This window comes from Pecten maximus, unplaced genomic scaffold (assembly GCF_902652985.1).
Source record: "Pecten maximus unplaced genomic scaffold, xPecMax1.1, whole genome shotgun sequence".
Classification (NCBI taxonomy): Eukaryota; Metazoa; Mollusca; class Bivalvia; order Pectinida; family Pectinidae; genus Pecten; species Pecten maximus.
In genome coordinates, this window is record NW_022982135.1 from 621,443 (window position 1) to 640,310 (window position 18,868).

The window sequence follows — 18,868 nt, forward strand, 5'->3', positions numbered from 1 at the left end:
ATACTCTCTAAGGGACTGAAAGACCCTATGGATTATTTTTACAACCTAATTGTAAAGAAAATAAGTCCCTTAGGGTGGGGAAAGACCCTTGGGCCTCTTAGACTCCGCCCCTCAGGCCCCTGGGTGATCAGAGTAAAATTTATACAAACTCTAGATCTGTTCCCCTCCCCCCAAGGATGTTCCTGTCCAAATATGGTTCTAATTCATTCATAACTTTATGACTTGTAGCGATTTAAAGACTTAATCTCTATTTCCCCTATTTGGCCCCACCCCTCAGGCCCCTTGGGGTTCAGAGTAAAAATTTATACAAACTTGTTCCTGACCAAATTTGGTTCAAATTCATCCATAACTTTATGACTAGTAGCGATTTAAATGATGAACCCTATTTCCTCTATTTGGCCCCGCCCCTCAGGCCCCTGGGGGTTCAGAGTAAAAATGTATAGAAACTCTGTTCCCCTTCTCCCGAGGATGTTCCTGACCAAATTTGGTTCTAATTCATTCATAACTTTATGACGAGTAGCGATTTAAAGGATTAACCCTATTTCCCCTATTGGGCCCCACACTTAAGGCCCCTTGGGGCCAGACCAACTGTTTATACAAAATTGGTTTCCCTTCACCCAAGGATGTTTCAGACCAAATATGGATCAAATCCCTTTATTCCTATGGAAGAAGAAGGATTTCAAAGAATTTGCTATATTTCCCCTATTGGGCCCCACCCCTAAGGCCCCTGGGAGGCCGACCCACCGTTTATACAAAATTGGTTCCCCTTCACCCAAGGATGCTTCAGACCAAACATGGATCAAATCCCTTTATTCCTGCAGAAGAAGAAGGATTTTAAAGAATATGCTATATTCCCTTATTGGGCCCCACCCCCCAGGCCCCTGGGGGGCCTGACCCACCGTTTATACAAAATTGGTTCCCCTTCACCCAAGGATGTTTCAGACCAAATAAGGATCAAATCCCTTTATTCCTACAGAAGAAGAAGGATTTCAAAGAATTTGCTATATTTCCCCTATTGGGCCCCGCCCCTCAGGCCCCTGGGAGGCCAGACCCACCGTTTATACAAAATTGGTTCCCCTTCACCCAAGGATGCTTCAGACCAAACATGGATCAAATCCCTTTATTCCTGCAGAAGAAGAAGGATTTTAAAGAATATGCTATATTCCCCTATTGGGCCCCACCCCCAAGCCCCTGGGGGGCCAGACCCACCGTTTATACAAAATTGGTTCCCCTTCACCCAAGGATGCTTCAGACCAAATATGAATCAAATCCCTTCATTTCTACAGAAGAAGAAGGATTTTAAAGAATTTGCTATATTTCCCCTATTGGGCCCCGCTCCTAAGGCCCCTGGGGGGCCAGACCCACCGTTTTTACAAAATTGGTTCCCCTTCACCCAAGGATGCTTCAGATCAAATATGAATCAAATCCCTTCATTTCTACAGAAGAAGAAAGATTTTAAAGAATTTGCTATATTTCCCCTATTGGGCCCCGCCCCTCAGGCCCCTGGGAGGCCAGACCCACCGTTTATACAAAATTGGTTCCCCTTCACCCAAGGATGCTTCAGACCAAACATGGATCAAATCCCTTTATTCCTGCAGAAGAAGAAGGATTTTAAAGAATATGCTATATTCCCCTATTGGGCCCCACCCCCAAGCCCCTGGGGGGCCAGACCCACCGTTTATACAAAATTGGTTCCCCTTCACCCAAGGATGCTTCAAACCAAATATGAATAAAATCCCTTCATTTCTACAGAGGAAGAAGGATTTTAAAGAATTTGCTATATTTCCCCTATCGGGCCCCACCCCTAAGGCCCCTGGGGGACCAGACCCACTGTTTATACAAAATTGGTTCCCCTTCATCCAAGGATGCTTCAGACCAAATATGAATCAAATCCCTTCATTTCTACAGAAGAAGAAGGATTTTAAAGAATTTGCTATATTTCCCCTATTGGGCCCCGCCCCTAAGGCCCCTGGGGGGGCCAGACCCACCGTTTATACAAAATTGGTTCCCCTTCACCCATGGATGCTTCAGACCAAATATGAATCAAATCCCTTCATTTCTACAGAAGAAGAAGGATTTTAAAGAATTTGCTATATTTCCCCTATTGGGCCCCGCCCCTAAGGCCCCTGGGGGGCCAGACCCACCGTTTATACAAAATTGGTTCCCCTTCACCCAAGGATGCTTCAGACCAAATATGAATCAAATCCCTTCATTTCTACAGAAGAAGAAGGATTTTAAAGAATTTGCTATATTTCCCCTATTGGGCCCCGCCCCTAAGGCCCCTGGGGGGCCAGACCCACCGTTTATACAAAATTGGTTCCCCTTCACCCAAGGATGCTTCAGACCAAATTTGGTCAAAATCCACTGAGTAGTTTAGGACTAGTAGCGATTTAAAGGAAAAGTTGACGGACGGACGACGGACGCTGCGCCATGCCATAAGCTCACTGGCCCTTCGGGCCAGGTGAGCTAATAAGAACACAGATAGGTCAGTAAGGGCCTCGTCCCATAGCTAGATATCGCTCATAATCATAAAGAAGTAATCTGCTCATATCACTGAGTTTGACATTTAACATTTAGACTTCCAAAACAATGCAAAGAAGAAAATACACATGATACCTACTATATGACTTTTGTTTCATTCCATCCCCATATACCAGTTTGCTAACATTTGTTAGCTTTGATGTATCTGTTTTATTTAAATCTTGTGTGCTTTAACTACAAACCAGGGTTGCTGTCGAAGGTTTTTCCTAAACCTTTGGACATTATGACGTTGACTTTTGACCCGGTGATCTTAATTTGTGGCAGTTGTCACATTTTATCAATACAACCAGTTTGATTCATAACATGTCATGTCAAAAACAAAATGTTAATCAATAGATGCAAAATTTGCTTCTAAAGTAACTTTGAGTTCGTCTAGCTCATTATTGTAGATACCAATTTGATAACCACTTTATTCAAATATCAAGGTTAAGGTTCATCCATTTAAATACATTTTGTAGCCCTAATTCATTCCTGCATACTTTGTCTCTATGTCATTGTGAAATCATTGCTTTAAAGATTTTAACACGTTTGAAACCTCTGACCTTTGAGCAGGTTAGCTTATAATGTTTACCAGTGAAATGATTCCTTTGACCTTTACCTTTGACCCACTGACCTTAACTTTTGGTCAGTTGACTCATATAATTACTATCAACTTTGCTCCATAATGTGATCACATCACTAATGTTCCTTTGTGAAAAGATGCAACATTTGACCTTGACCATAATTAAAACTTAATTACCTTGATCTTTGACCTTGATCTTTGACCTCGGTGTGTGTTTATTTGAACTGAGAATATTTATCAAATTAAATGTGAATTGGTCCATAATTACTGAACTTTAATAGTAATCAGACAGCAACTGTGTGGATGGCGTCCTTATCTCTGACGTGGGGCCCTACTTTAACGAAGAACCGTCATCATGGTATTATTTCCCGTAAAACAATTGTGTTGCTTCCTGTTTTGTTCCATTTGCTATATATCTACTAACTTGCGCTTACTTATGAATTTAGGAATAACGTCTGTGTAATTTACATGATTTTATGAACATTTGAAAAGATGGAAATCAAGTTCTCTGGTCCTGAAGGCTTAATATTTAAATATCAGTGTGAATTCAATGTTTGGTAGTTTTAGAATTGGACTATGGCTGCCATCAAGTGATCATCATGAAATACCGGTAGATACCTGTGAAGCGATACCAGAGCCATCCAAATAATATAACTGCCACCGTACAAGCAATAAAAGCCCATCCATTGCTTGTTAGGTCTGGAAACGAAGATCCATTCTCAGAGTCGGACAGCACCATTTGTACTCCATATGCGACCAATACCACGGCGACAAGGTGGAGCGTCTTCATGGTGACTCCTGTAATGATAAACAAAGTCATACACATTAACAACACCAAGACTACAAGGTGGATCACTTCACAGTGACCTTGACCTTTAGTCAGTTGACTTTTTGTTTGAAACATTTCAACGTGTTATAAAATGTTCATCAGTGAAAAGCTACAAAAACCTAACCTTGACCTTCACCCCAGATACATATATGACCTTGAGCTCTAAATAACTAAATACTGCTTCATCAGGTCATACAAAATGTTTATCAGTAAAAAGATACAAAATTTGTCATTGACTGATGACCTTGACCCTGACATACATTTTTGTGAACTTAATATGCATCTTGACTAAAATTTGTTCCCCTCCCGAAAGGAAGCTTCTGTACCAATTCTGTACAAATTCATTCTTTAAGACTTGTAGCAGTTTAAGGGACTTACTTCTTTTACCCTATTTGGCCTTGCCTCTCCAGCCAAGGGTCCTGGGGTTGTCACTATATTTATGCAATATTTTCCCTTCATCAAAGGAAAACCAATGTGACAATTTTTTGGTTAAAAGCCATTGTTTCGTTCATGACTTATAGTGATTTAAAGGACTTACCTCTATTTCCCCTATTAGGACCCTCCCCTCCGGCCCCAACGAGAGCCAGAATCACCATTCATGCAAAATACTTCTGACCAAATTTGCTGAAAGTCCATTCAGTATATAATGACTATAGTAGCTATCGGTAAGAAAAATTGGCAGACAACGCACAGACGACAAACGACATACATCACACAATGATATAAGCTTACCGGCCTTTCGGATATAAAACTTATATATTGACCTGCATTACCGCCCCTCATGATACAGACAAACATTATCACCGTCCCTCAGGATACAGACAAACATTATCACCGCCCCTCAGGATACAGACAAACATTATCACTGCCCCTCAGGATACACAAACATTATCACCACCCCTCAGGATACAGACAAACATTATCACCACCCCTCGGGATACACAAACATTATCACCATCCCTCAGGATACAGACAAACAATATCACCACCCCTCAGGATACACACAAACATTATCACCACCCCTCAGGATACACAAACATTATCACCACCCCTCAGGATATAGTCAAACATAATTACCACCCCTCAGGATACACAAACATTATCACCGCCCCTCAGGATACAGACAAACATTATCACCACCCCTCAGGATACAGACAAATATTGTCACCGCCCCTCAGGATATAGACAAACATTATCACCGCCCCTCAGGATATACACAAACATTATCACCACCCCTCAGGATACAGACAAACATTATCACCACCCCTCAGGATATACACAAACATTATCACCACCCCTCAGGAAACAGACAAACATTATCACCGCCCCTCAGGATACACAAACATTATCACCGCCCCTCACCATACACAAACATTATCACTACCCCTCAGGATACACAAACATTATCACCACCCCTCAGGATACACACAAACATTATCACCGCCCCTCAGAATACAGACAAACATTATCACTGCCCCCCCCCCCTCCCCCCAGGATACAGACAAACAATATCAGTATCACTGCCCCTCAGAATACAGACAAACATTATCACCACCCCTCAGGATATACACAAACATTATCACCACCCCTCAGAATACACACAAACATTATCACTCCCCCCCCCCCCCCCCCCCCCCCAGAATACAGACAAACATTATCAGTATCACTGCCCCTCAGAATACACACAAACATTATCACCACCCCTCAGGATATACACAAACATTATCACCACCCCTCAGAATACACACAAACATTATCACCACCCCTCACTCAGAATACACACAAACATTATCACTCCCCCCCCCCCCCCCCCCCCAGAATACAGACAAACATTATCAGTATCACTGCCCCTCAGAATACACACAAACATTATCACCACCCCTCAGGATACACAAACATTATCACCACCCCTCAGGATATAGTCAAACATAATTACCACCCCTCAGGATACACAAACATTATCACCGCCCCTCAGGATACAGACAAACATTATCACCACCCCTCAGGATACAGACAAACATTGTCACTGCCCCTCAGGATATAGACAAACATTATCACCGCCCCTCAGGATATAGACAAACATTATCACCACCCCTCAGGATACAGACAAACATTATCACCGCCCCTCACCATACACAAACATTATCACTGCCCCTCAGAATACACACAAACATTATCACCGTCCCTCAGGATACACAAACATTATCACCGCCCCTCACCATACACAAACATTATCACTACCCCTCAGGATACACAAACATTATCACCACCCCTCAGGATACACACAAACATTATCACTGCCCCTCAGAATACAGACAAACATTATCACTGCCCCCCCCCCCCCCCCCCCCAGGATACAGACAAACAATATCAGTATCACTGCCCCTCAGAATACAGACAAACATTATCACCACCCCTCAGGATACACACAAACATTATCACCACCCCTCAGAATACACACAAACATTATCACCACCCCTCACTCAGAATACACACAAACATTATCACTCCCCCCCCCCCCCCCCCCCCCAGGATACAGACAAACATTATCAGTATCACTGCCCCTCAGGATATACACAAACATTGTCATCGCCCCTCAGGATACAGACAAACATTATCACCACCCCTCAGGATACACAAACATTATCACCACCCCTCAGGATACAGACAAACATTATCACCGCCCCTCAGGATACAAACAAACATTATCACCGTCCCTCAGGATATACACAAACATTATCACCACCCCTCAGGATACAGACAAACATTATCACCACCCCTCAGGATATACACAAACATTATCACCACCCCTCAGGATACAGACAAACATTATCACCGCCCCTCAGGATACACAAACATTATCACCGCCCCTCACCATACACAAACATTATCACTACCCCTCAGGATACACAAACATTATCACCGCCCCTCAGGATACAGACAAACATTATCACCATCCCTCAGAATACACAAACATTATCACCACCCCTCAGAATACACAAACATTATCACCACCCCTCAGGATACAGACAAACATTATCACCACCCCTCAGGATACACAAACATTATCACTACCCCTCAGGATACACAAACATTATCACCACCCCTCAGGATATACACAAACATTATCACCACCCCTCAGGATACAGACAAACATTATCACCACCCCTCAGGATACAAACAAACATTATCACCGCCCCTCAGGATATACACAAACATTATCACCACCCCTCAGGATATACACAAACATTATCACCGCCCCCCAGGATACAGACAAACAATATCAGTATCACTGCCCCTCAGAATACAGACAAACATTATCACCACCCCTCAGGATATACACAAACATTATCACCACCACTCAGAATACACACAAACATTATCACCACCCCTCACTCAGAATACACACAAACATTATCACTCCCCCCCCCCCCCCCCCCCCCCCCCCCCCCAGGATACAGACAAACATTATCAGTATCACTGCCCCTCAGAATACACACAAACATTATCACCACCCCTCAGGATACAGACAAACATTATCACCACCCCTCAGGATATACACAAACATTATCACCACCCCTCAGGATACAGGCAAAACATTATCACCACCCCTCAGGATATACACAAACATTATCACCACCCCTCAGGATACAGACAAACATTATCACCGCCCCTCAGGATACACAAACATTATCACCACCCCTCACCATACACAAACATTATCACCACCCCTCAGGATATACACAAACATTATCACCACCACTCAGAATAAACACAAACATTATCACCGCCCCTCAGGATACAGACAAACATTATCACCACCCCTCAGGATACAGACAAACATTGTCACCGCCCCTCAGGATATAGACAAACATTATCACCGCCCCTCAGGATATAGACAAACATTATCACCACCCCTCAGGATACAGACAAACATTATCACCGCCCCTCACCATACACAAACATTATCACTGCCCCTCAGAATACACACAAACATTATCACCGTCCCTCAGGATACACAAACATTATCACCGCCCCTCACCATACACAAACATTATCACTACCCCTCAGGATACACAAACATTATCACCACCCCTCAGGATACACACAAACATTATCACCGCCCCTCAGGATACACACAAACATTATCACCACCCCTCAGGATACAGACAAACATTATCACTGCCCCTCAGAATATTGACAAACATTATCACCGCCCCTCAGAATACAGACAAACATTATCACCACCCTTCAGGATACACAAATATTATCACCACCCCTCAGGATACATACAAACATTATCACCAACCCTCAGGTTACAGACAAACATTATCACCGCCCCTCAGAATACAGACAAACATTATCACCGCCCCTCAGGATACACAAACATTATCACCACCCCTCAGGATACATACAAACATTATCACCAACCCTCAGGATACAGACAAACATTATCACCGCCCCTCAGAATACAGACAAACATTATCACCACCCTCAGGATATACACAAACATTATCACTGCCCCTCAGGATACACAAACATTATCACTGCCCCTCAGAATATTGACAAACATTATCACCGCCCCGCAGGATACGCAAACATTATCACTGCCCCTCAGGATACATATAAACATTATCACCGCCCCTCAGAATACAGACGAACATTATCACTGCCCCCCCCCCCCCAGGATAAAGACAAACATTATCAGTATCACTGCCCCTCAGAATACAGACAAACATTATCACCACCCCTCAGGATACACACAAACATTATCACCACCCCTCAGGATACATACAAACATTATCACTGCCCCTGAGGATACACAAACATTATCACTGCCCCTCAGAATATTGACAAACATTATCACCACCCCTCAGGATACATACAAACATTATCACCACCCCTCAGGATACATATAAACATTATCACCGCCCCTCAGAATACAGACGAACATTATCACTGCCCCCCCCCCCCCCCCCCCCCCCCCGCAGGATAAAGACAAACATTATCAGTATCACTGCCCCTCAGAATACAGACAAACATTATCACCACCCCTCAGGATACACACAAACATTATCACCACCCCTCAGGATACATACAAAAATTATCACTGCCCCTGAGGATACACAAACATTATCACTGCCCCTCAGAATACTGACAAACATTATCACCACCCCTCAGGATACAGACAAACATTATCACCACCCCTCAGAATACAGACAAACATTATCACCATCCTTCAGGATATACACAAACATTATCACTGCCCCTCAGGATACACAAACATTATCACTGCCCCTCAGAATATTGACAAACATTATCACCGCCCCGCAGGATACGCAAACATCATCACTGCCCCTCAGGATATGCAAACATTATCACCGCCCCTCAGGATACAGACAAACATTATCACCACCCATCAGGATACAGACAAACATTATCACTGCCCCTCAGAATATTGACAAACATTATCACCGCCCCTCAGAATACAGACAAACATTATCACCACCCTTCAGGATACACAAATATTATCACCACCCCTCAGGATACATACAAACATTATCACCAACCCTCAGGTTACAGACAAACATTATCACCGCCCCTCAGAATACAGACAAACATTATCACAGCCCCTCAGGATACACAAACATTATCACCACCCCTCAGGATACATACAAACATTATCACCAACCCTCAGGATACAGACAAACATTATCACCGCCCCTCAGAATACAGACAAACATTATCACCACCCTCAGGATATACACAAACATTATCACTGCCCCTCAGGATACACAAACATTATCACTGCCCCTCAGAATATTGACAAACATTATCACCGCCCCGCAGGATACGCAAACATTATCACTGCCCCTCAGGATACGCAAACATTATCACTGCCCCTCAGGATACAGACAAACATTATCAACCTCCTTCAGAATACAAACATTATCACCGCCCCTCAGATACCTAAACACTTATCTAAATCAAAGTACTGAAAGTACTGTAGGAGGCGTTAGTCAGATGTAAAAGGAGATATTTGAAATAAAGCAAGAATACAAATTAAACTGATATCAACATGACTAAACATTTCCACTTAAGTGTGTCAAACCAACCGGACATGGTTTTCACAGTCCTGATGAATGTAATGGTTTAGACTGTTCCGATATACATAATGGTTTTAACCATCTTAAAGTTTCAAACCTACTTCTAAAAGTAGTTAAGCATTTATTATTTCAATCAAACCTTTACTTAAGAAGTCAAACATTTTAAATGCCCCTTTCAAATTTTAAAAATTAAACCCCCCAAACCCCCCATTAAACCCCCCGGAAAACCCAAAATTTTTTTATATTTAAGGTGGGCCCAAAATTTTTTCCCCCCCTTTAGGGTTTAAACAAACTTTTTTAACCTTTTAAGAAAACAAACATTATACCCCTTCGATAAAATTTATCAAACAAAGTATTGAAAACTTCGGGGGGTTTGTCTGAAAATTTTTTTGTTAAAGGGGAAAAGTCTTTTAAATATTTGTAAAAATTTTTAAATTTTCCCCCCTTTCTTTTTATTTAGCCTAATAAATTAAATTTGGGCTTTTAAAAAAAGGTTTTAAACCCCTTTTTTCAAAAAACCTCATTTTTAAAAAATTATTTTTAAAAACCCCTTAAAAGAATAAAATTTTTTTAAAATTTTTTAAATAAACCATCGGGGTTAAAAAGAAACGGTATTTTTAAAAAAACCTTTTTAAATTTAAATCCCCCAAGAAGTAAAATTTTTTTAGTTTTTTAAAATACAAAAAAATTTTTAAAAGGGCTTTTTAAAAATGCCAAAATATGAAGGAAATTTCAAAATTTAAAACCTTTCAAATATGTAAAAAAACCCCCGGGGGGAAGCCGGGGCCTTTTTTTTTTTAAAATGGAATTGTTTTAATTTTTTGGGAAAAAAATTGGTTTTAATAAAAACCTTTCCCTTTTTCCCCTGAAAAAAAAATTTGTTTGCCCCAAAAATTTATTACACTTTTTTTCTTAAAAAAATTTTTTAAAAAATTTTAAAAATTGGGGGGAAAATCAATTTTTTTTAAATAGTTTAATTTTAACTAAATTGGGGTTTTTGGTGTTTGTTTTTTTTAAAATTTTCCCCCCAAAAGTTATTTAATTTTCCATGCAAAGGGGGACTTTTAAAAAACCCCACTTTTAACATGGTTTTTGGGGTTTTTTTTGAAAATTTTAAATGTTGGGGTTAACCCCCCGGGGGGGGAAAAAAAATGGGCCAAAATGGGTTGGCCCCAATTTTTAAAGAAAAAAATACCCCTTGAAACCCAAAAAATAAAAGGGTTTTAAAATTGACTGGAAAAAGCAAAAAAAAAATTTTTTGGGAGGGTTTCAAATTTAAAAAGTGGGGTTAACCCCTCTGGGGGGCCTCTTTGGTTTTATCGGGGGAAACCCAAGAACCCCAACTCCATTTTGTGGGGGGGCCGGCCCTTTTGAACCCAAAAAAATTTTTTTAAAGGGGGGAAAATTTTTTAATTTTTGGAAAAAACTTTTTAAAAGGCATTTTGGGGGGTTTTTAAAATTTGTTTTTAACCCCCCCCTTGAAATTCCCACAAAACCTTTTCAATAACCTTCTTTTCCCTTTAAAATTTTTGAATAGGCCAAGTCCAAGGAAAAATTTAAATTTTTTTTTATATTCATCCAGGGGTACAGGGTTCCCTTTTTTTTGGCCAAATACCCCCAACCCTTAATTTTGGCATTTTGGGGGCCCAAAAATTTTTTTAAATTTGGTAATTTTTTTTTAAAAAACCAATTTTTTGGGCATTTTGTTTCATTTGTTAAAATTTTGGCCCAAACCCAAAACCACTTTTATAAAGGGCGTTCTTTAAAAGGGAAAACCCAAAATTAATCATTTTGAAAGAAACTTTTAATTTTTTTCCAAATTTGACCCCCGTTATTTAATGGGGTTTTTTTTTTAAATTTTTAGTAATTTTTTTTAAAAAAGGCCTTTCCCCCCGTTTTTTGATTGCCAAATCTTTAAACCGTCGGAATTTTGATAAAAGCAAAACCTTTTTCTGCAAAATTTTGGGGGGGAAAAAATTTTTTCTTTTTGGAAAAAATTTTAAAAAAAGGGGGGCCTTTTTAAAATTGGCCAAAATTAATCTTTTGGGCCTTTTTTTTTTTCCCATCATTTGCCCCCCCTTTTGTCGGGGGGAAATGGGGTTTCTTTATTTTTAAAAAAACCACCATAATTTGGTTTTTTTTTTTTGTTTTTGGGCCCAACAAAATAAGGTTCATGTGTAAAAAGGGAAAAAAGCAAAAACCCAAATTATTTAAAAGGGGAAAAAAAATTTTTAAAATTTTGGTGGGAAAAGGGGGTTTTTTTTGGCCAATTTCGGTTTAAAAACGGAGCAAAAAAGATTTTGGGAAAGGGGGGGGAAAAATTTTTTAGGGGGTGAAAAAAATAAGGGGGAATTTTGCAGAAAAAAAAATTTTTTTGGGCCCCTTGGACATTCCCCTGACAATATGGTCATTGAAAAAATTTTGGGCCCTCCCCCCACGTGCAAACCAAATTTCCCGATAAAAATGAAAAAAAAATTTTTTGGCTAAAAATGTGTGATGATTTCCTATATAAACTATAGTAAATGTATCCCCCTCCCCCAGGGAGAATGCGACCCTGGGGGGCCCATAAAATTTAAAACAATTTTGAAAAAAACAGCTTAAATTTTTTGGGGGGGGGGGGGGGACAAAAAAATTCGGGCATATCTTTTTTTCTTAAAAGAAGACCGGGGCTAAAACGCCCAAATCAAATTTTTGGGTATATTATAACGAATGTAAAAGGATTGAAAACTCGGTAAAAATTGGTATTTTTACCCAGGCAGTCGCCAAAAGGAAATGTTTTCAATCCCATTTAGAATTTTGGATGTTTTGAAACTATAAATAAAACTTAAATTTTTAAAACATATTAAATTTTTTCTTACTATTTTTTCTAGAGTTTACTGGGCCCCAAGTAAATATGACCCATGAGCAATCAGAAAGGGGTAAATATGAGTTTTTTGGATAAAATGCCTCTCGTGGGGTCAACCACCTTTAATCCTCAACTTTTTTTTTGGAGGGGGTAAAAATTTTATATTCCGAAAATTTAAAACCTCCGATGTCGTTAAAAACATAAGTAAAAAGGAAATCCCTTATCACTTAAGCCAAAAAATTCCCCAACTTAAAGTGAAATAACACAAAATAGCCCAAAAACCCCAAATATATGTGATCAGTGTAAGAAACAGTACTTATAAGCATTTTTGGAAATTTTAAATTCCAAAACAGCTATACCTTTCCCCTTTTTTTACATCCCACAGATTGTTGCTTGTATATATATACTGAAACGAAAAAGAAACGCAACATGGAAAATTGTGATTAATTTTGTATTAAATATACATATCTGTATAAAAATCGCGGAAATAAACATGCACCCTGCCTAACACCCATACCAATCTTCAAAATCACCCAAGTGTGACTAGAGACCTATGCACTTCCGGCGCGGTAAAAACATCAAAAACCGTGCCTGTACAAACATATGCGTTCTTTTTTCATTCAAACCAGTATCAATTCATCACTAACATTGAGCCACATCATCGCCAATACTTTTGCAAACAATAATTCCTTTTACAATTATGCCACGGTTATCAAAGGTTGATAGAGGACGTGCTATAGCGATGCTTCTGGCAGGGAACACGCAACTTCACGTCGCTCGACAATTCAGAGTTCACAAATCGACTATTAGTCGATTAGTTTCACGTCTTAACGCAACAGGAAGAGTCGATGACCAGCCGAGATCAGGACGTCCACGCGTAACGTCGCGACGTCAAGACCGGGTTCTTAGGTTGGCACACCTGCGTAACAGGAGATTAACGGCCGCTTCAAACGGCAAGGAATACGATTGGTAATCATAACCGTCGAATTCATCCCCAAACAGTGATCAACAGACTGCGTGAGGCTAATTTGCGTGCAAGGCGACAGTACGTTGGTTTACCACTAACACCGCAACGTCGAGCACGTCGTATGCAATGGGCAACGGCACATATGCCCAGACGTTTTCCTATGAGACGTTGGAGGTCTATGCTCTTCACCGATGAATCTCGATTCACGTTATTTCGAGCAGATGGCCGTCAACGTGTGTACCGGCGTCGAGGCGAACGTTTTGCTGACGCCTGTGTTTTGGAACACGACCGATTTGGGGGTGGATCAGTTATGGTTTGGGCGGGAATCTCCCATGGTTTGAAGACGCCTTTGGTGATAGTCAATGGGAATTTAACGGCCGTACGCTATCGGGATGAGATCCTTAGGCCCCATGTTGTGCCGTTTGTTAGGCAGCATCATCTAACCTTTCAGCAAGATAACGCGAGACCACACGTTGCAAGAGTCTGTAGAGACTTTCTTGCGACACAGAACATTGTTCCTATAGATTGGCCTCCATATAGCCCCGACCTGTCCCCAATCGAGCATTTGTGGGATGAATTAGACAGAAGAATTCGAAATCGCCGTAACCCCCCAAATACCCTCCCTCAGTTAGCAAATGCACTCGTCCAAGAATGGAATAACATTCCAATACGGAAAGTCAATGCCCTGATGAACTCAATGCAACAAAGAATTAGAGATGTGATAACTGTTCGAGGAGGACACACACGATATTAGGGCACGGTTTCAAAACTGCTGCCATTTCAACTTGGATTCACGTAGGGTACTACCAATCATGACCTTCTAGCAAAGTGACCTGTTCTTAAAAATCTCTAAACATTTAAAGGATGTTACATCAATATTCAATATTAACTATTACATATGAAATTTAAACATAATGCTCACAAGTATTATTTATTAAACCTACAATTTGAAGTTGCGTTTCTTTTTCGTTTCAGTATATATATAGTTTTTAAAAATCAACATTTAAAAAAACCCAAATTGGGGGGGGTTAAAAAAATTCATAAAAAATAAATTATTTACAAAAAAAGTTTCATTTTTTTTTTCACCCCTTTTTTTGGAGACCAATAAAGGGGATTGGGTGATTATTTTAAGGGGTATGTTCGCGACAAAGAAAAAATCAACCCCCTTTTAATTAAAGTTCAAAAAAAAAAAACAAAAAAAGATTTTTTTTGAAAGTTTAAAGAGGAATTTTTTTTTTGATATTTGAGAAAGTCTTAATTATAAAGGTTTGATTTTTGGGTTGCCAATAGATAACCTGTATTTATCATTTTAAAATTAAAAAAACAAAAGTTATATTCCCCCAAACAACCAAAAAATTGTTTCTAAAAAGGTTAAAATTCAAATTGGGGATCATTTTTTTAATCTACCAAATTTCGTTTTTATCGTTTAAAAAAATTTTATTTAATACAAAATTTCACAACCTTTGGGGGAAAACAAATTTTAAAATATATATTACATGAAAACATTTTAAAAAGGTTGAATCGTGAGCTAATATATATAAAAAAAGACAAGCTGGTTCCCAAAAATAATTTGCATTTTCATTTTAATTTTTAACGAGTGCGATAGCTCTGCAGTAAACCCCTTTTCACAAAAAATCCAATTCTGTATATTTTCTCTGTCGGGGGGAAAGGGACAAACCAAATGACCACCACACAGATTGTGCCTTTTTTTAGTTTAAAAAAAAACGATCGAATTCCATCAAAGCCATCACGTAGGTCTAACCGATTCATGGATTTTAAACAAGGGACCTTTTTTTGATCAGTTATCCAGTAAAACCGAAAGGGTTTTTTGGGGTTGATATCGCCCCTTTAAAACTGGGTTAAATTTGGGATATAGTTATAGGGAAAAATCGTCAGAAAATTCGGACTAAAAATTTGCATAGAATTGTGGGTTTTGTGGGCTGGCCCCGGCTTGAACAAATTTTCTAACATTTCGTCCTAAATAAACAAACACTTTTTTCAGTGGGTTTAACCCAAAAGATTTTTTAAAATTTGTAAGCAACTTTTCCTTTAATTCATGTTGAAAAAGATATTAAATTTTTTAACCCCGACAAACATCGTTTGATGCTTCGTGTGGAAAACCCGTTTCCACGTGCCTCCAAATTTTGGGGGGGCAGGTAAACAGGGAACGGAAACCGCGCTAAAAATCGGGCCCAATTCATAAAATCTCTTGGGAAAAAACTACCAATTTTTAAACAAAAAAATTTGTTAGCCAAAACCTGGGGGGTTAAAAAAAATCGGGGGAATTTTTTTTGCGCTTGGGTTTTTTGCCCTCTTTTTTCTAGTATTTTAAAAAAAAGTTCCCCCTTTAAAGGAAAAGTCAGAATCCCCGCAGTTATCCCCCCTTCAAACCCGTATTTTCACTATAATTTTCAAAAATCGATGCAGGGGGGGAGATATTTAAAAAAGACATTTTTCTTAATTTTTATTCAAAAAGTTCCCCCCCAAATGTTTAAAACATTATCAGCATATTAATTCTTTCTTGCACATCTACTTTGAATTTTACGGACAAATGACGTGCCTCATACTTTGGAACTAATTTTAAAACTATTTTTCCACCCCTAGTTTTCAGAAAAATACCACCAGAGGTCTCCAAAATTTCCCGGGCCTTTTTTCCCCGAAGAGAAATTTTATACTGAATATACCTTTTTTTTATGTAAGCCTTTATTTTTAGTCTTTTATATTTTTTTAAAAATTTATATAGTTTTTAAAAATACATCATAATGAACCGAAAAAAAACTCAAAAAAGGAAAATGTGAAAGGAAAAATTAAAAAGAAAATGAAAGGGGGAGATTGGGGACTCACCTCGAGGTGATTTTTATATGGCAGGGGGGTAAAAGCCTCCATAAAAAATTTTCAAGGGTTCCTGAAATGTATGGATCACGAAGTGGGGACATTTGGGCCCAAAATTTTGATAACCAAACCCGATCGGTTTTTAGGGCAAACTTTTATAGCAAATCCCAGGGTGCGGCCCCAATGGTTAATTTGAAAGTTTCCCGAAAAAATGAGTGAAAAAAATTTAAGAAAACCAAAGGGAGACTCATAGAAAAATTAAATCTCATTTCTTGGGAACCGTGTAACCAAACTGGTTTAAAAGAACTGATTGGGGTTAAAGTTTTACTGTTATTTTTTTTAAAATTTAATTTTCCCTTATTCTGGGTAACTTTTGTCTAAATTGAGTTTCCCATAAGTTCAGATTTAAGTTTAAAACTTTTTAAAAAAATTTTTCTTTAAATTTAAACTTTTTTTCCTTTAAAGGGGGGGAAAAATGATATTGTGTATCATGATTTTTCCCTTTGGGGGAACTCCCAATTTTGAGGGTAATACAATCAGTTTGTTATGCAACCTCAGAAACCAAAAATTAATTCCCTCTTTTTTCTTCTAAAGAAAAAAAAAATTGGGAAAAATTTCAAATTTTGCAAAAAAACTGGTTTTTATTCAATTTTTTTAGGGAAATATTCAAGCTGAAACCCACAGTGGGAACTGGAAAATCCCCAGACCCGCATTTGGAAAAAATTTAAAATTTAAAATGTAACTACCCCACTATTTATGGGGAAAACCACAAAAATTACTCCAAAACCAGTATAACTCCCTTTTCCTGCCCAAAAAAAACAAACAGGGAAATGGTGGGCAAAAAAAAATTCTAATCACTAGAATAAAAATTCACGAAAAAAAAAAACCACAATTAGCCCATATCTTGAAAACCCTTTGTCAGGAAAAAATATTTAGCAAACAGTCCTGAAATTTTTAATTTCTACAAATCGGTTTTAAAACGACCCCCGGAAATATAATTGTGGGGCTGAGGCCTTTATATATTTCAGACATTTAAAAAAAAATTTTCAAACAAATACAGTATTCCTTTTTCTGATTAAGGTTTAAAAAAAATTTGAAAAACAAGAGGCCCCTCAGCCTTAAAAGGGGCCCTAATTTTGAAAAATTTCTGTTTAAACTAATTTGACCCAAGGGGCAAAAAGCAGACCCCAGGGGCTGAAAATTCACAAATTAATTTAAAACACAATAAAACCCCCCCTTTCCAAAACTAGAAAAAAAATTTTTTTTTATGTTTTTATGGGCATTGGGAAGGGAAATTTTAAAAAAATTTTTAGTCAATTTGGGGCCCGGTTTTTTGGCCCCTTTTTTTTTCCTTTTAAGGGAAAAATTTCTTAAAACCCTAATTCTTCCAAACTAAAAAATTTTAAACCCCCCCCCTTAGTTTTTTCATACAAATTCCCAAAAATAAATGTTTCCAAAAATTTATTTTAATTTTTCTATTAAACCCCCCCCCCAAAAACCAAAACCCCGGTTTTGAATTTTTACCTTAATCTTTTTTAAAAAATTCCCAAAAAAAATAAAAGGGGGCCCAAAAAAAACTTTGGGGTTTTCCCCCCCCCCAGGGGAAAAAACCCAAACATTGGGAGAGTTCAAGTTCGTCGGGTTAAAAAAAAAAATAAGGGTAAAATTTTTGGGGGTTTTGGGCCCCCTTTGGGGAAGAAAAACCCAAACCAAAAATTTTAAAGGGCCCAAATAAGGGGAAAAAGGAAACTAATTTGGATTTTCTTTAAATTTCAAGGGTGCGAAAAAAGAAAATTTTTCAGGCCCGAAACAAAAGGAAACACCAATTTTGGTTTGGGTTTGATTAATTTTTCCCTGGTGAAAAAGGGGGAAAAAAACCAAAATAAAGCCCGGGGGAACAAAAGGAAAACAGGCCAATTTGGGTTTTTTGGTTAAAATTTATGGGGGGCAAAAAAATTTCCCGGGAAAAAATCCGGAACAAGGAGCCCCAAAAATCCCCCGGGGAAAATTTTTCCGGGGTAAAAACAAAAAAGGGCCAAAAGATCCTTCTCAGCGTAACTATCATGCCTAGATATGACAAACATTATCACCGCCCCGCAGGATACGCAAACATCATCACTGCCCCTCAGGATATGCAAACATTATCACCGCCCCTCAGGATACAGACAAACATTATCACCACCCA

The 18,868-nt window shown here is 38.9% G+C and overlaps 1 protein-coding gene across 2 annotated transcripts in view; it reads right to left on the bottom strand.

The window, feature by feature from the left end:
• Positions 1–18,868, bottom strand: part of LOC117320370 — a 242,323-nt gene that overhangs the window by 204,485 nt on the left and 18,970 nt on the right. The gene's annotated exons all lie outside the window — the stretch shown is intronic.